Genomic DNA, 20011 nt, shown 5'->3' with positions numbered 1-20011 from the left:
TGCTGGATCAAGGACCCACACCACACCTCAAAGTTTGCACCAAAAGCACATGAGGGCTTTATGCTTGGATATGGAAAGGATTCGCACTCCTACAGAGTCTTCAATCTCTTTCATTACAAAGTGGTTGAAACAGTGGATGTGCGGTTCGATGAGACAAATGGTTCACAAAGAGAGCAACTGCCAAATGTGCTAGATGAGATTCCAGCTAGTGAATCAATCAAGCTAATGGGAACTGGAGAGATTATACCTTCTGAAGCTCATCCTGAAGAAGAACTTATCATCTCAGCACCTGATCAACATGAAGACAATGCTCAGCCTGAAGACATTCCTCCCAACAACAACACAGATCAGCAAGAGCAAAGTCTTCGCCCTGTACATCCTCGTGTTGCCAATGAAGTGCAGATTGAAAGAATAATTGACAGCATCAATGCACCTGGTCCACTCACTCGTTCAAGGGCAACTCAGCTAGCAAATTTCTGTGGGCACTTCGCATTCGTCTCAATATCAGAACCCAAGAAAGTTGAAGAAGCCTTCATGGAACCTGAATGGATTCAAGCTATGCAAGAAGAGCTTCAACAGTTTGAGCTGAATAATGTATGGGAACTGGTTAAGCGTCCTGATCCACGGAAGCACAACATAATAGGCACCAAATGGATATACCGCAACAAGCAAGATGAGCATGGTCAAGTTGTCAGAAACAAAGCTCGTCTCGTTGCTCAAGGATATACTCAAGTGGAAGGCATTGACTTCGATGAAACATTTGCTCCTGTGGCTAGGCTTGAAGCCATACGCATACTGCTGGCCTATGCAAATCATCATAACATACTTCTATATCAAATGGATGTGAAGAGTGCCTTTCTCAATGGCAAGATTGAAGAAGAAGTGTATGTTGCACAACCGCCTGGCTTTGAAAATCCAAAACATCCTGACATGGTATACAAGCTCAACAAGGCACTGTATGGCCTCAAACAAGCCCCTAGGGCCTGGTATGACACACTCAAATACTTCCTGAAGAGCAAAGGCTTCATACCTGGTTCCCTAGATCCCACTCTTTTCACGAAGACATATGATGGTGAACTGTTTGTGTGCCAAATATATGTGGATGACATTATCTTCGGCTGCACCAATCAGAAGTACAGTGAAGAGTTTGGATATATGATGCAAGAGCAATATCAGATGTCCATGATGGGGGAGCTGAAGTTCTTCCTTGGTCTTCAAATACGACAACAACGCAATGGCATCTTCATATCTCAAGAGAAGTATCTCAAAGATTGCCTGAAGAAGTTCGGTATGCAAGACTGCAAAGGCTTCACAACACCAATGCCAGCCAAACATCATCTGGGTCCTGACGACAATGGTAAAGAGTTCGATCAAAAGGTATACCGCTCCATGATTGGTTCTTTACTTTATTATGTGCATCTAGGCCAGATATTATGCTTAGTGTTTGCATGTGTGCTCGATTTCAAGCGGCACCAAAGGAGTCGCATCACTTAGCTGTGAAGCGAATTCTTCGATATTTGGCTCACACCCCAACTCTAGGATTATGGTATCCAAAGGGCTCAGAGTTTGATTTGGTTGGATTCTCGGATGCTGATTATGCTGGTGACAAAGTTGATCGCAAGTCTACATCAGGCACATGTCACTTTCTGGGACGATCACTTGTATGTTGGTCTTCAAAGAAGCAGAACTGTGTATCTCTCTCCACTGCTGAATCTGAATACATTGCTGCTGGATCTTGCTGCGCTCAGCTTCTGTGGATGAAGCAAACACTCAAGGACTATGGCATTCATCTGAAGCAAGTGCCACTTTACTGCGACAACGAAAGCGCCATCAAGATTGCCAACAACCCAGTTCAGCACTCGAAGACAAAGCACATTGAAATTCGTCATCACTTTCTCAGAGATCATGTTGTGAAGGAAGACATTGATATCATACACGTCAACACTGAAGAGCAATTGGCAGATATCTTCACCAAGCCCTTGGATGAGAAGAGGTTTTGCAAGTTACGGTGTGAGCTAAATATCCTGGAATCCTCAAATGTCCTGTGATCAGGCACACATCCTAACCCTTATGCATATTGATGACTTAGATGTGCAACACACGAAGTAAAGTATATCTTCAATCAATGAAGACATACATTCTAAGTGTGAATACATTAATGTGGAATTTGACTTCGGAGCGCCACGATAATTGTGCGCCGTGTCTGGGTCTAATACTTCCTATACGGTGGGTAACGCCACCACCAAACGTTCTATTTTGAAGTGTTTCTCTCATGGCGTTACCTTGCAATGTCTTCACATTTGGTTGTCTTCACATTTGGTTTGGCTTCGAACATGTCTTCATGATTATCTTCACTACGTTGATTGTATAGATATATATATATGCTAGTGTTCTGTCCTCTACAGCATTCACTTATAGCTATGTCTTCGTGTTGAATCTTTTGAACTAAGTGAATGTGATCGGACCCAAACTTCTCTATGCTTTCTATCTCAAACTCTATCTCTCTAAGTCATATGCATTCTATTGAAACTGTCGAATGTCTTCACTGCGTCCTTGTCAGCAGTACATATAGAGACAACCATAAAGTCCGTTTTCAATGCTCATTCCTCCACATAAAATCCGGAGAAGTAGGAACGACCGCCCGACAATCCAAGCGTGCGTGGGATGTGGAACTGCCCCCAAAATACCGCATGATGGCCACGTACTACTCAAATGCGAATCGCCAGGGGCACCTGAGTAATAGCATAGTGCCGCCCCTGCGCCTATAAATTCACACTTACCACTGTCATTATCTCCTTCTTCCACCCTCGCACGAACCCTAGCGCCACCGCTAGCTCTCGACGATGCCGGCGACGAAGCGCTTCGCTGCCGCAACCTCTCCGACGCCGTCTTCACGCCGATCGCGGACATCGTCCTCTCCGCCGTCGCCGTAGGTGTCTTCCGTCGCCAAGTTAGGGCACGGAGGATTGAACTGCTCGGCATCATCTCCCACTTCGTCTAGCAGTTCCAAGTGTGGTAAATAAAACGTCTTTTTACAGCCCCTTTTGATCCCATGGTTCTGTCACTTTCTACCATAAGAAGTTTCTCTTCACACAAGTTAGATCTCTCAATCTGCATCTCATAACATGCCTAGTATATTCACTTGTGCTTCATGAAGTAGTTAGATTCCTCACTTGTACTGATCTGTGGGTTCGTACAAATCTGGAACCAACTTCTTATCTATGAGTGAATGTCTTCGCACGATGAGGTCAATGTCTTCTAAACTGATTAATCTTCAAAACCTTCTGAGAATGCATATGACCTCTTCCCCTTCCCTCGCACCTTAATGCTGTCACAGGTACATGTCCGTGGGAGAATCCTTCGGTTCTCATAGTCTGCATTCATTTGCAGAATTCCTACAGCATCACATAAATTCTCCTGAAGCCAGTTCCTGTTGGTCCAGCAAAAGAAAGCCTTTGAAGCCTTTGAAAGTTTTGAAGCCTTTCAAGTTAAAGTTTATGGCTTCAGAAGCAGCAGCAAGGAAGGGGGGCAGACAGCAGACGTGAAGGAACTTCCAAAGATCTGCCTGAAGACCTGGCAGAAATGTATAAAACAGATCCTGAAGAGAATTATGGGCAGCGCAAGACCCAGAATCCAATGGATTCGACGCTATTGGGCTGAACAATGGTTCAAATACCGCTTCACAACCCAAGAGTATGCTGAGAAAAGTGCCATCAAAAGACCGTGGGGAGACATCTTATACAAGAACCTTGTAGGTCCAGAGATGAAGCTATTGCCCAAAGCTTCTATCCATGCATGGTTCGTGGGCCACAGCCTGATGATGCACATCCGTCGTCACTACTCTGGTGTCATGACGACAATCTATTCAAGCGCAACTTCCAGTTTGCCCAACAATCAGCGAAGCAGAACAAGAAGAAGTTGGGGTTAGACTTCAACCCTGGTCCCTCAGCACCAAGGGCAGATGGCACACGCTACGCAGAACCCAATATCATCGGTCTGTATGCCAATCTTGAGGGCCTCATCACCCGCATCTTAGTCCAAGGGACTGCCGTGAATGACCCTCCAGCTGACTCTGAGTCTGATGAAGCTCCTGCTGTACCGAAGCCAAAGCAGTCGAAGAAGCCAAAAGCTTCAAAGCCAGCCCCTTCATCAAAAATCTCAAGGGCGAAGCCATTGGCAACTGCACCTCCTGAAGACAGTGTGCAGTCTGAAGACGTATCCCGCGTCTCCAAGCCCCAGAAGGCCAAGGTGCCTCAGCCACACACCGGCAAAGAGCTCACAGCTGCTGCCATTCTGCGCAGCGAAGCCATTGATCTGTCAAGTGATGAAGATCTTGGAGATGACGCTCTCGAGCAGCTCATCAAGAGCAAAGAAGAAGCTGAAATCTTCAACAATTTGCCTCTCTTTGATGTCGCCATCATCCACAACTTCATCGACGAATGGTTTGCCACACCAAACATCAGCTTCGAAGATCTGCAGCTGCCCGTTGGCCTCAGCGTCGCCTTCCAAGGCGCTATTGCTTCAGAACTTGCAATTGCCCAGCGCATTGTTGAACTGAAGCAGAAAATTGATCATGAAAAGGCTCAGTTCAAGAAGCATATGGCCAAGCTCAGCGTGCAAGAAGTGAAGAGCTTCAAGATCATGATGCACGAGCTCAAGGAAAACTTTCTGAAGAAGCATGCAGAAGCTCAAGGTTCACGTGAGCGGATGAAGTCTCTGGCTGACAGATGTGTGCAAGCCTACAATGAGGCTGAGAAGCGCAAGGCACTTGGGCGTCCTGGCATCGACCCCAAGATGGCCGCAAAGAAAAAGAAGAACACTGTTCCAGCTGAACCAGAGGCATCAAGGCAGGAAGCAGTTCCGCTTGTCTTCCCAACTGCAATGACTGGCTCGAAGCCAAAGAGCCGGTCAACAGCTTCAGAGCTCAAGAAGACAAGAACTGCTGAGGAAGCCGGAAGGAAAGCTCTGAAGCCTCTCCTACTGCCCCCAGCAAGAAGAAAAGAAAGACCAAGAAATCTCAGGCTGCTCCCACAGAGCCCTTGATAGTTGAACCTATTTCTATGGTTCACCCGAAGGCAGAACGACAACTGACAGTTCATGAGCCTACTTCCACAAAGGCTCCTGAAGCTGAATACATACCAGCAGTCGACCCCATCGCTGCTGAAGACATTGGTCATCAGGACAATGTACAAGATGATGCAGCCCTTCCTCAGTATGAACACAGCGAACTCATCAGCATTGGTCATCCTCTGACGCCAATTGCACAAGATGCGTCATGGGCGGATCGCCCTCAAGAGGAAGAAGACTTTGAGGCCCAGCCCACTCCAACCCCACAGGCGTCGTCTGCATTCCGCAGGCTTCGCAAAGGTCCAAGGCCTCAAGTCTATGCTGAAGACATTCCGGCTGCATCAGCCGAAGAAATGAAGAAGTACCACAAGATCCTACTCCCCCGCTACACCATGAAGCAGTTCTCCAGGAGAACGTGCCTAAGTCTGACCCTCCAGCTAGTCAAGCGGAGGCTGAAAATATTGAGGCTGCCACAACCAACACTGAAGCCAATGTGGAGCCCTCCCCACCAAAAGCTTCAGAAGACAGCGAAGCTACTGATCCAGACACTTCTGTTCCTGAGTCTGCTGCAGGTCCTCAATTTGATTACCATGTTGAGCACAGGCCTCATGTCCAGAAGCCAGTCCCAAGGCTGCCGAGGTTCCCAGGTCCTGCATCAGCACCTGGCTCCTTTAACATCAATAGCTTCAAGGCAGATAATACGTTCTTCAACAGCTCCAAGAACCCCTATTCAAGGGAAAGGATTTCATCAGATAGGTTCTGGAGCTATCCTCAGCGCAGCTACTATTCATGCATCCTATACAACCAAGGTCGCATCTTCCCGCACAAGCGCCTTGATGTTGAAGCCATTGCTGGTCTGCCCTGTTTAGAGGAAGCGTTGGATTGCTTCAAGCAAGTGGGTCTGCTGCAGTTTGTAACTGATGAAGAGCACTGGAATGAAGAGCTTCTGCTGCAATTCTATGCCACCCTCCACATCAAAGGATACAACAGAGATCCGAAGACTTGGGCCCTGGAGTGGATGACCGGCAATGTCCATCACGAAGCCAATGCATTTGATATCATTGAGCTCACCGGCCTGCCCACTCCTGGCGAATTCTTCGAGGAAGGCTGTCCACTACACACTGAAGCTCTTGAGAGCATATTCCAGAGGCCTGAACCGAATATGAGTCAGATGCTCTCCATGATGAAGCCATTGCCCCACGATGCTCCTTATCCAACAGAGTTCTTCGTTGAAGACTTTGAGTACCTGCCCAGAACCATCTATCACATTATCCGGCGGACTCTCTGGCCTATCAAAGGGCACTCTCCAAATGCCAAGATCGAGGGTGCAATGAAGACTCTGATATTTTGTATCCTTCATGGCAAATGCTTCAACGCACAGGACTTCTTCATACGCCAACTTGCTGCATCAGGCTCAGATTTACTTGGTTTGAAGTTCTATGCTCCTTGGGTAATGAGACTGATCAAGCTTCACTCTGCGATCTCATATCATCCCTCAGCCCGCAACCATCGGATCTTCTTGCCAGATGTGGATACCTCTGCTGAAGCTATATATCCTGAGCCTGCCAAGCAACCTTTGAGTCTTCAGAATGCAGAACACCAGAGCTTCACTCAAAACGTTGAAGGTGTTGAAGCCATCTCCAGGGTGTATCCTTTGGCTGGCACTACACGTGCACCACACCCTGCTTCAACTGAAGCCACTGACAGTGCAACTGCTTCAAGACCCAAGAAGCGCGCTCGTGTTCTCACTGACCGAGAGCTTCTTGTGGCCCTTCATCAAAAACAAGATAGGCATCATGACTGGATAAAGCGACAGATGAAAAGCCTCTTGGTGGATGTTAATCGTCTTCGAAATCTTGCCACCAAGAATGCCTTCGTCACTCATGAAACCTGTCGTCGTACATGGAAAGGGCTATCAATGATGTGTACTGAAGCTGAACTTGAAGAGGATGGCTTCACTGAGCGATTCAAGTTTGACACCACACCTCCTAGAAGGGCTGTGATGCGCAACACACCATCACTTGAAGACTCTGAGTTTTCTTCATCTGCTGCCACAGTCACTGCCAGAATCATTGATGAAGGAGACGATGCTACATCACCGCCACCTGCTTCAGCACCTCCAAGCTCTTCTGCACCGCCAAACACCTCCAACGACCCTGCTGCTCCTAGGAACGAGTAGACACTCTATGTCTTCAAACCTTTTTGTTCCTTGCTGACAAAAGGGGGAGAAGCATATGGGTTGATAGTCTTCAAGCGGGTCCATATGGGCGGGTGCTTTATGTTTTGTTATATTTTGCTTCGTGCTTACAACTCTTGTTTTACATTTGGTTCTTATGAGTTGTAGCACTTAAACCAGATGGTCGTCTGCTACTTGTTTGCCACCCTGTTTTGCGAAGATAAATTCCGCATGTGCGACGATAAATTCCGCACTTATCTCATTCTGCAGACGTCCATTTTCCATTATGCATGTCATTATCTTCATATATCTTCACATGCATAGTGGATTGTCATCATAAGCTGAAGTGGATCTCCACAAGTACAACCTGCCATGTGCATTTGCATTCCAAAAGCAAATTAACTTGTATGCACATCTTCAGGGGGAGCCCTTGCAACTTATGAAGACAATTCCTTATCCTTTACAATTTCACAGACTATATTCCCCGTTGAAAACTTCAACTAGTTTGTCATCAATCACCAAAAAGGGGGAGATTGTAAGTGCATCTAGTGCCACCCCTAGTTGGTTTTGGAGTATTGACGACAAACCTAGTTGAGGGACTAATGTGTTTGTGAGAATTGCAGGATAACACAGGTAGAAGTCCCTCATTGATTCGGTTTTACTACCAGAGATGACCCCTAAAAATGTATGAAGACATTGAAGTCAAAGGTGGTATATGAAGATATTCACATTGAAGACTATGACAAAAGAAGACACGTTATGAAGCCTATGGAGCTCGAAGACTTAGATCTTTCGTAGTTCTTTTTCTTTGTGTTGAGTCATAGGAACCACCGTACTGTTAAGTGGGGTCCAGGAGAACCAGTTAGAATGACTGAAGTGATGCCTAAACCAAAAACCTATGTCTTCGAGTGAAGACAATGAGAGCGAATCTTGTCCAGAGCCGGACAAGTCAGCTTTGCTTGTAGCCCAAGTAAAGTTGCCATGAGAGTTTGAAATCTGACCGTTGAGACATGTGTCAGTTCCTTAGTGACCCAGGGTCATTTCGGACAAATCAGGTCGGGTTGCCAAGTGGCCAAGCAAACAGAGAGTTGGCCAAGCAAACTCGGTGGGACCGATGTCATGTTTCGGTGAGACCGAAATTAATGCAATAGGCAACAGAGAGTTTGCAAGCCCATCTCGGTGAGACCGAGATCCCATCGGTGAGATCGAATTGATTAGGGTTTCTGGCAGTGGCTATGTCAAGAGAACTCGGTGGCGCCGGATAGAAAGTTTTGGTGGGGCCGAGTTTGACTTTTGGTTTGGGACAAATGTGGATATGAGAAAGTGGTTGAGGGCTTTGGAGCATATCACTAAGCACTTTGAGCAAGCAAGCCATTAAGCAACACCTCATCCCCTCTTAATAGTATTGGCTTTCCTATGGACTCAATGTGATCTTGGATCACTAAAATGAAAAAATGTAGAGTCCTGATCTTTGAGCTTGAGCCAATCATTTGTCTTCATCATCTTGAAGGGGTCCCACATCCTCTAGTCCATGCCACTCCACTGTTGGACTTATCTGAAATATGCTAGATGAAAGTATTAGTCCAACAAGAGATATGTTGACATTAATTACCAAAATCACCCGGGGAGCACTTGTGCTTTCAATCTCCCTCTTTTTGGTAATTGATGACAACATACATCAAAGCTTTAGGTAAATATATAGATAATAACAGGTAAAGCTTTGGAAAGACATGTAACATGCATAGGCTCCCCTTATATGTATGCAATCATGTAAATATGGAATATAAGAACATGTGAATGCATAGCATGATAGAGTAAGCAATGTGTTACATGTATCTTGGCTATATGCATCAGAGCAAAAGATGTAAATATAGGAAATGTACCTACATGCTCATGAGTCATGCACATGAGTGTGATGCATATACTTACCTTGTGGTCTTGAGTTGGCTTAGGAGGAATGAACCTGAGTAAACAAGGTTAGATAACACAGATACATCTACTAGCCAGAGTAAACAAAGAAACCACAAGAGTACCAAAACTGGGATGACATGTAGAGAGTGAGTACTGAGTACTCTATTGGATATAGACATGTCCCCAAAGGTAAAGATATGCAATGAATTCAAGGATTTCCTTCCCTTAGATGTCTTGCACCCCCTGAATCTTGCTTGGGATACCGGGAGAAGATAGGGAACAGAAAATCAGAGCAATGAAAGAAAAAAGAGCAAATGCAAATAATCAAATATGAACATGTCTTTCCCCTCTTAAAGACATGTAACTTCTCTCCTATTGAACACCAAGCATCCGGGGTCTTTAATGTGATACTTCTTTCTCATTGAACAACTCTCTCCCCCTGAGTATTCTCTCTCCCCCTATAGAAATGATTAAGCTTTGATGTGATCTCTCTCTCCCCCTTTGACATCAATTTCCAAGAAGGGCTCTTCTGGATGTTTGTTACAAATGGGTTCGGTCCTTGAGTCATAAAGCAAAGCATCAAGTCGAATGTGATGCTGGTAGAGGACAAGAATCATTGAGTGGAGCTAGAGCAAAAAGAATGCAGGAACAAGTGGCAAGTTGTCTTTCCTGTAGTGAAATCGGTTGCACCGAGTGGTGTGTTCTGGTTGCACCGAAAGAGTTCGGTTGGGCCGAAAACAACAAACTGGTGTGACCGAGTTTATCACAAAGAAAACGCTTGTCACCTCAGCTCACTAGACAAGAAAGATCTCACAAGGATTTGCAAGGAATTGGATGCAGGGAATGAAGAACAAAACAAAGAAAAGAAAATCTAGATGAAGTTTGCAAAAACTCAAGGAAACACTAGAGAACTTCATCTAGGATTGGGTGGTGACAAAGTCACCTATGTTAGAGTATATTGACTGAGGAGTCAAGTAAGAACACTTGATCGTAAGTCATACTCGTCGTTTAAGCTCAAAATGGGGTTACCATTTTTCATTTAAGCATTTGATGTATTCACATCTTGTTGAGTTGCTTTGACCTATGTCTTGAGGTAAAGCTTCTCTAAGATGGAATGACATACCTTGGGTGGTGGTGTTGATCTTGATCATGTAGTTGAACTTGCATGGGGTGCTCAAGGTTGATGTAGCACAAGAATGGTTGGGAGCACCACTTGGAGTTGAGTTCATCTACCTACATGGGTTAGTTTTGCAAGGAAGAGCACTTGTGTATCCAAAATGACAATCATGAAATTTTATACATATAATTTGTCAAAGGATATGTTGAAGGGTTTCGTGCTTCCTTGTCATCAACCACCGTATTGTAGAGAATTGGTGATGTAGAGATTGCTCAAGATGTGAGTGGGTTGCTCTCTCATAGATTTAGATTCATCCAAGTACTTACAAGGGTTATATAACATGCAAGGGTGCAAATATATCCAAGACATATGAATATCATCATAAGAGAAATATCAAGGATTTTTCATAGATTCATGCCTTGCATGTATCCAAATGGAGTTCCTACTCCAAGTTTGAAGCATCAATGATGTTCAATTCACCTCTCAAACGGCAAAAGACTTTCTCATCAAGAGGTTTGGTGAATATATCCGCCAATTGCTTATCGGTACGAACATGCTTAAGATCAATGTCCCCTTTAGCAACATGATCTCGAATGAAATGATGAGGAACTTAAATATGCTTAGTTCGAGAATGTTGCACGGGATTGTGAGCAATCTTAATAGCACTCTCATTGTCACAAAGCAATGGAACATGTTTCACATTGATCCCATAATCTTTAAGAGTTTGGGTCATCCAAAGTAATTGAGCACAACATGAACCGGCGGCAATGTATTCCGCTTCGGCGGTGGATAAGGATACCGAGTTTTGTTTCTTGGAAGACCAAGACACAAGAGATCTACCAAGAAATTGACAAGTACCGGAAGTGGACTTTCTATCAACCTTGTCTCCGGCATAGTCTGAGTCGGAATAGCCAACAAGATCAAAAGACGACCTCTTAAGATACCAAATGCCAAATTTTGGTGTATGTATTAAGTATATCACTATCCTTTTCACAGCCTTAAGATGACATTCTTTGGGGGCCGCTTGACATCGTGCACACATGCACACACTTAGCATAATATCGGGACGAGAGGCACATGGATATAACAATGAACCGATCATAGAGTGGTAAACTTTTTGATCAACCGGTTCACCGTCCTTAGTCAAGTCAAGATGTCCACTAGTAGGCATGGGAGTTTTCATACCTTTGCTTTCTTGCATGTTGAACTTCTTGAATAAGTCCTTGGTGTACTTTGTTTGAGATACAAAGGTGCCTTCCTTAGTTTTCTTGATTTGCAAACCAAGAAAGAACTTGAGTTCACTCATCATAGACATCTCAAACTTCTCCGACATTAGCTTTCCAAACTTCTCACTAAAATGAGGGTTAGTTGAGCCAAATATGATATCATCAACATAAATTTGGCATACAAATAACTCACCATTAACCCTTTTAGTAAAAAGAGTAGAATCTATTTTTCCAATTTCAAAGCATTTTTCAATAAGGAACTTGGTCAAGCATTTATACCACGCTCTAGGAGCTTGTTTAAGACCATAAAGGGCTCTGTGAAGTTTGTAAACATGATCGGGTTTCTTAGGATTGACAAAGCCGGGAGGTTTTTTAACATAAACTTCCTCCTCAATTTCACCGTTTACAAAAGCACTTTTAATGTCCATTTGGTATAAAGTGATATCATGGTGATTAGCATAGGCAAGTAAGATGCGGATGGACTCAAGTCTAGCAACGGGGGCATATGTCTCACCGTAGTCCATACCTTCGACTTGAGTGTAGCCTTGGGCGACTAGACGAGCTTTGTTGTGGACGACTTGACCATCTTCATCTTGCTTGTTGCGAAACACCCATTTGGTACCGATGATGTTGTGGTTGTTGTCGGGCCTCTCGACCAATGTCCACACTTGATTTCTCTCAAAGTTGTGTAGCTCTTCATGCATGGCATTTATCCAATCCGGATCTTCCAATGCTTCTTCAACCTTCATAGGTTCAATGCTAGAGATGAATGAATAATGTTCACAAAAGTTAGCCAAACGAGTTTTAGAGCGAGTGATTCTCCCAGTTTGGATATCATTGTAGATTTGCTCGATGGGATGGTCTTTGGCGACTCTTGCTCGAGCTCGTGGAAGCTTTTGCTTGGATAGGGGTGGAACATCTTCTTCTTCTTCTTGGCCTTCTTCATTGTTGGTGTTGCCGTTCTCTTGTCGTGGTGGAGAAGGAGGTTGATGAGGTTCATCTTGGTGTACGTCCTTGTTTTCTTCGTCTTGGTATGTCCCACTCGTGGATGCTTCCAAGTCAACTCTTGGTTCACCTTGTCGTGAGGTGGAAGCTTCCACTTGGACGGACGAGGCACTCTCCTTCACCTCCATTGGACGAATCTTGCCGATAGACAAGTCTTGAATTTCTTCCGAAGGGTCTTTGTATCCTACATCAATTGGCAATTGCTCTACTTGTGAGCCGTTAGATTCATCAAACTTCACATCTACCGTCTCTTCAACCTTTCGGGTGAAATTGTTGTAGACCTGGTAAGTGTGAGAGTTTGAGCCATAACCAAGTAGGAAACCTTCATGAGATTTAGGAGCAAATTTAGAACGACGATGCTTATCGAGAATGTAGCACTTTGAGCCGAATACTCGAAAGTATCCAACTTGGGGTTTGTTACCGGTGAGGAGCTCGTATGCCGTCTTGCCGAGTAGCTTGTGAAGATACAAGTGATTTGTTGCATGACAAGCTGTCTCAACCGCTTCCGCCCAAAAGTGTTTTGGAGTCTTGTACTCATCAAGCATCGTTCTAGCCATCTCAATAAGAGTTTGGTTCTTCCTCTCAACAACTCCATTTTGTTGAGGCGTGTACGTAGCCGAGAACTCATGTGAGATCCCTTCTTCGTCAAGAAAGGTATCCACATTTGCGTTCTTGAACTCCGTTCCGTTGTCGCTGTGAACCTTGATCTTCACTTCAAATTGATTTTGGGCCTTCCTAGCAAAGTTCTTGAAGATCTTTTGGACCTGCGATTTATCATCAAGAAAGAACACCCACGTAAATCTTGAAAAATCATCAACTATAACCAGATCGAATGAGTTACCACCGAGACATTTATAGGCATTGGGACCAAAAAGATCCATATGAAGTAGCTTGAGCGGTCTTCTCGTGGTCATAATGTTCTTCACAGGGTGACTTCCTCCAACTTGTTTTCCTTCTTGACAAGCACTACAAAGTCTATCCTTGTCAAATATAACATCTTTTACTCCAAGGATATGATCACCTTTAATAAGCTTATCAAGATTTCGCATGCCCACATGACCTAGCCTTCTATGCCACAACCAGCCTTTAGAAGATTTAGCAATTAAGCAAGTTCTAGGTTGAGCCTTTTTAGTGAAATCAATAATGTAAAGATCACCTCTACGTATACCGGTAAATACCATTTTATGGTTATCTCTACGAAACACTTGGCAATCTACTTCAGTAAATAGGACATTGAAACCAAAGTCAGCAAGTCCAGATACGGAAAGTAAATTGTAGCCAAGAGATTCAACGAGCATAACATTTTGTATGGAGCTATCATGTGATATGGCCACCTTACCAAGGCCAACCACCTTACCCTTTGAGTTATCACCGAAAGTGACATACTTTCGAGGGTCGTTGTTTTCAGCAAGCTCACGAAACATATGTTTGTGTCCGGTCATATGATCAGTACATCCACTATCAAGGACCCATTCCTTTCCTCCAGCCATGTAGCCGCGAAGATTAGCCATAAGACCAAAGTGTCTCATCGCATCATCAAGATCATAGTCACTATCATCATCCTCATCATACTATCCATGTTCAACATCGTCATGTGATGGATCAACTCCTAGAGAGGGTAAATCATTAGAAGTATGACCGTAAAAATGTTCATCTCTATGGATTCTAATGACTTCGGAAATGATATTGCTAATAATTCCAACATCTCCTTTTGCACTCGTAAGATTAGTAAGCTCAAATAAGCAATCACCAAACTTGGGATCATTAGAACTCATCTTACTCAAGGCAATAGACTTATGAAGAATCTCATCTAGAATTTTCAAGGAATAATTTGGGAATCGTTCCTCAAGGAATCTCCATAAGGTGTAGGCACAATCAAAAGTAGGCAAGCTAGCAAGCAAGTTTCTAGGCAAACCTCTAGTGATTAAATTGACCGTTCTAAGATTACGGATCATGTCAATAGACTCATCAAGGGTAGGATGCAAAGGATCAACAATGCGAGCACAAGGAGTAGTAATGTACTTGGTCAAATGATATTCATTAAAGATCTCAAGCATCTCATTTTTCCACTCATGAAAATACTCTCCATCAAGAATAGGCACTCTACGTCTAAGACTCCCCAACGTAGACTCATCCATCTTCCTCCAAAGGTGTTTAAACCGAAGCAATGGAGACCAATGCTCTGATACCAATTGTAGGATCGAGAAGAGGTGTCTAGAGGGGGGTGAATAGACTCTTAGCAAGAAAAATTACAGCTTTTAATTTCTTTAAGTTGAAGTGGAGTTTTGGCACAAGTTTGAACATTCACAATACATATCAAGCAAGCATGACAAGATATATGAACAGCGAAAAGTAAATCATGCAAGTTGCAAGAATGTAAATGGGTGGGATTGGAGTGTGCAAACAAAATTGGAGACACGGAGATTTTTGGCGTGGTTCCGATAGGTGGTGCTATCGTACATCCACGTTGATGGAGATTTCAACCCACGAAGGGTAATGGTTGCGCGAGTCCACGGAGGGCTCCACCCACGAAGGGTCCACGAAGAAGCAACCTTGTCTATCCCACCATGGCCATCGCCCACGAAGGACTTGCCTCACTAGGGTAGATCTTCATGAAGTAGGCGATCTCCTTGCATGTACAAACTCCTTGGTTCAACTCCACAATCTTGACGGAGGCTCCCAAGTGACACCTAACCAATCTAGGGGACACCACTCTCCAAGAGGTAACAAATGGTGTGTTTATGATGAACTCCTTGCTCTTGTGCTTCAAATGATAGTCTCCCCAACACTCAACTCTCTCTCATAGGATAGGATTTGGTGGAAAGATGATTTGAGTGGAAATCAACTTGGGAAAGGCTAGAGATCAAGATTTATGTGGTTGGAATGAAGTATCTTGACCTCAACACAAGTGTAGGTGGTTCTCTCTCAGAAAATGTATGTTGGAAGTATAGGCATGTTCTGATGGCTCTCTCCATGAATGAAGAGTGGGTGGGGGTATATATAGCCTCCACACAAAATCTAACCATTACACACAAATCACCAAATTTGATCGGACCGAATCATGCAACTCGGTCAGACCGATTTAGTTCATAATGTGACCGTTAGGGTTTTCGGTGGGACCGACTTGATCAAATCGGTGGGACCGATGTGCTAGGGTTAGGGTAAAGCCTCATCTCGGTTGGACCGATTACACAAATTCGGTGGGACTGATTTTGGTAATAAGCTAAACAGAGAGTTGGCCAAGCAAACTCGGTGGGACCGATGTCATGTTTCGGTGAGACCAAAATTAATGCAATAGGCAACAGAGAGTTTGCAAGCCCATCTTGGTGAGACCGAGATCCCATCAGTGAGACCGAATTGATTAGGGTTTCTAGCAGTGGCTATGTCAAGAGAACTCGGTGGCGCCGGATAGAAAGTTTCGGTGGGGCCGAGTTTGACTTTTGGTTTGAGACAAATGTGGATATGAGAAAGTGGTTGAGGGCTTTGGAGCATATCACTAAGCACTTTGAGCAAGCAAGCCATTAAGCAACACCTCATCCCCTCTTAATAGTATTGGCTTTCCTATGGACTCAATGTGATCTTGGATCACTAAAATGAAAAAAATGTAGAGTCCTGAGCTTTGAGCTTGAGCCAATCATTTGTCTTCATCATCTTGAAGGGGTCCCACATCCTCTAGTCCATGCCACTCCACTGTTGGACTTATCTGAAATATGCTAGATGAAAGTATTAGTCCAATAAGAGATATGTTGACATTAATTACCAAAATCACCCGGGGAGCACTTGTGCTTTCAGAAGGTCATTCTCCTCTGGTGAACTTCCAGGTAAATGGGCGGCACTACAACAAGGGGCACTACCTAGCTAATGGCATCTATCCGAGATGGTCTACATTTGCGAAGACTATCTCAAACGTTGTGCCAGGAGGCAAGAAGTCCCACTTTGCCAAGGTGTAGGAGGCTTGTAGGAAGGATGTCGAGTGGGAATTTGGTGTGCTCCAATCTCGATTTGGTGTTGTCCGGTACCCTGCTCAGACCTGGTCAAAAGATCAAATGTGGGAGATCATGACTTGTTGTGTCATCTTGCACAACATGATCATCGAGAGCAAGTAGGAAGAGCCAGTGTTTGACATTGAACCATACTACAGGCAGGGTCCTCTAGCCGAAGTTGATCACCAGCTACCGGCAACCTGTACTGCCTACCTCAATATGCATCAGGAGATCTGAGACCCACAGGTGCATCATCAACTGCAGCAAGATCTAGTGGTGCACCTATGGAGGATCAAGGGCGAAGCCTAGCTCGAGTGTGATGAAATATGAGTTTTTATTTGTTGAACTATATAATTTGTATTGAACTAATTGTTGTTGCACTATTTTTTTGAACTATTTAATTTTCTATGATGGACTATGTGATAAAAAAGTTATTTATGTTGAGAATTCAATGCTGAACCACGCCGAATATGGGACGATTCTCGCTGATATCGGGCCATTTTTCGCCGAAAGTGGGCCAAAAACTGGGCCAATATCGGCGCCTGGGGCGACGGTTGGATGCCCAACCGCCCCCAGAGCCGATTCTACCGCCGGCTCACCCCCAGGTGGTGATTTTTATGCCTCCTGGGGGGCAATGGTTGGAGATGCTCTAAGGCCCATATCTTTTGTCGGGGGTGCCCGGAACCCCTTCCAGTGACCCGATAAGTACCCGGTACCCCCCGAAACACCTCCGGTGTCCGAATACCCTCATCCTATATACCAATCTTTACCTATCGACCATTTTGAGACTCCTCATCATGTCTATGATCTCATCCGGGACTCCGAACAACATTCGGTCACCAAATCACATAACTCATATAATATTATATCGTCATCGAATGTTAAGCGTGCGGACCCTACGGGTTCGAGAATTATGTAGACATGACCAAGACACCTCTCCGGTCAATAACCAATAGAGAAACCTATATGCCCATATTGGATCCTGCATATTCTACGAAGATCTTTATCGATCGAACTGTTATGACAACATACGTAATTCCCTTTGTCCATCGATATGTTACTTGCCCGAGATTCGATCATCGGTATCTTCATACCTAGTTCAATCTCTTTACCGGCAAGTCTCTTTACTCGTACCTTAATACATCATCCTGCAACTAACTCATTAGTCACTTTGCTTGCAAGACTTCTTATGATCTATATTACCTAGAGGGCCCAAAGATACCTCTCCGATACTCGGAGTGACAAATCCTAATCTCGATCTATGTCAACTCAACAAACACCTTCGGAGATACATGTGAAAGTGTGTTATATCGACTAGAGGGGGGTGAATAGGCGATTTTTATGAAATTCTTCACTGAGGAATTTGTCGGTGAGGAAATTCCTTAGCGAAGAACTACTAGCAGCGGAATAAGTACTCAAAGGTAAACATAACAGAATACAAGCATAGTCATCATGATGAAATGAAGACAGGCACAGAGTACAGGAAGCGTAATCACAGGATAACACAGGATGAAGACAAACAGACTGAAGAAATTGAACTGAGGAAATTGAGAAAGTCTTCAGTCAAAGTCTTCAAACATAGATATGAACAAACACACAACATAGTTATGAGGAAATGAAAGAGTTGAGGAAATTGAACCAGTAAGCTCGGTGAAGACAATGATTTGGTAGACCAGTTCCAACTGTTGTCTCAGTTGTACGTCTGGTTGGAGCGGCTGAGTATTTAAACTCGAGGACACACAGTCCCGGACACCCAGTCAAGGACACTTAGTCCAAGACACCCAGTCCTCACCGTATTCTCCTTAAACTAAGGTCACACAGACCTCGTCCAATCACTCGTGGTAAGTCTTCAGGCAACTTCCAAACCTTCACAAACTTGGTCACTCGGAGATCCACAATTCCTCTTGGATGCTCTAGACCATGACGCCTAACCATCTAGAAGAAGCACAGTCTTCAAAGGTAACAAGCGTCGGATCCACTCAGGATAAATCTCTTCAGTGATGCTCAATCACTTGGGGTTTGTAGGTGTTTGGGTTTGGGTTTTTGGTTTTTCCTCACTTGATGATTTTCGCTCAAAGTACTCGGAGGATGGGTTGCTCTCAAATGACAAGTGTCAGTTTCTCTCGGAGCAGCCAACCAGCTAGTGGTTGTAGGGGGCGGCTATTTATAGCCTAGGGAGTAGCCCGGCATGATAAGACATAAATGCCCTTCAATGATATGACCGTTAGGTGGATAGATATTTTGGGACAACTGGCGCATAGCATAGCAACGGTCGGAATTTTGAGTAGCAAAATCCTCAGGTCTATCATGTTCCTCACTGTGTAGGCAATCCGCACTGGCGAATTCCTAACTCCTCAGTCAGGAAAAATTCCTCAGAGACCAGAAGAACTTCGTCTCTGTCACTGAAGAAATTGACTGAGCTGTATCAGATTTCCAATGGCTTCACTCGAAGGGATTGGTAGGTGTAGGATTTTGAGTTGAGCATCACATGGAAATTTTTCCTTAGTATTTCCTCGACCCCCTTTAACAGTACGGTGTTCCCTATGACTCAAGAAAGAGAAAAATAAAACTATGAACACGAAAGTCTTCAAGCTTCATATTTCTCGCATGAATATCAAGTCTTCATGGACACACCAATTTCTTCACTTTCAAAGTCTTCATGAAAGTCTTCAGAAATACCAAAATCTTCAGTCGAAGATATTCATTTTTAGGGGTCGACTTTTCCTGTAAATATCAAACTCCTCATAGACTTATAGACCTGTGTACACTCACACACGCATTAGTCCCTTAACCTATAAGTCTTCAATACACCAAAATCACTAAGGGGCGCTAGATGCACTTACAATCTCCCCCTTTTTGGTGATTGATGACAATATAGGTTAAGTTTTCAATGGGGATAAACATATGAAGTGTAAATACTGATATTGAGGAATTTGATTGCAAGATATAGAAGAACTCCCCCTGAAGATGTGCATAGTGAGGAATTTGCTTTTGAAGCAATGCACACTTGAAGAGTTGAATCATCGAGATCTCCCCCTATATCTTGTAATTCATGCACGCATTTAACATATAATATGAAGAATTTGAAATGCATGATGAAATATGGTGCCTGATGAAATTCAGCATGCGTGCAATAATATTAACGAGGAATAAGCATGCAGAATAGTGCATCAAGAGTATCAGAGCACAGTGCATCAAAAGTATCATAGCACCATCGGGTTTAAGATTACAACTCGATCCAATAAAGTTTCAGAAGAACGAGAGTTGTAACTTAGCAAAAAAAATGCCCATATAGTAGACCCGCTTGAAGACTAACTCATATTTCTCCCCCTTTGTCATCGAATGACCAAAAGGATCGAAAATGAGGACTAATGCCCCTGAAGATAATCATGTTGATGAAGGAGCGCCAGCGTTGTTGGGGTCGTTGGTTGATGTAGGGCCTGCCTCAGTGTCGTCCAAATCTTCATGTTCATCAGTGTCGCGCGATAAAGAATATGAGCTGGCCACCAGAGAAGGAACCTTGACC

This window comes from Triticum aestivum, chromosome 6A (genome assembly GCF_018294505.1).
Source record: "Triticum aestivum cultivar Chinese Spring chromosome 6A, IWGSC CS RefSeq v2.1, whole genome shotgun sequence".
Taxonomy (NCBI): Eukaryota; Viridiplantae; Streptophyta; class Magnoliopsida; order Poales; family Poaceae; genus Triticum; species Triticum aestivum.
Note: the sequence above shows the minus strand (reverse complement) of the source record.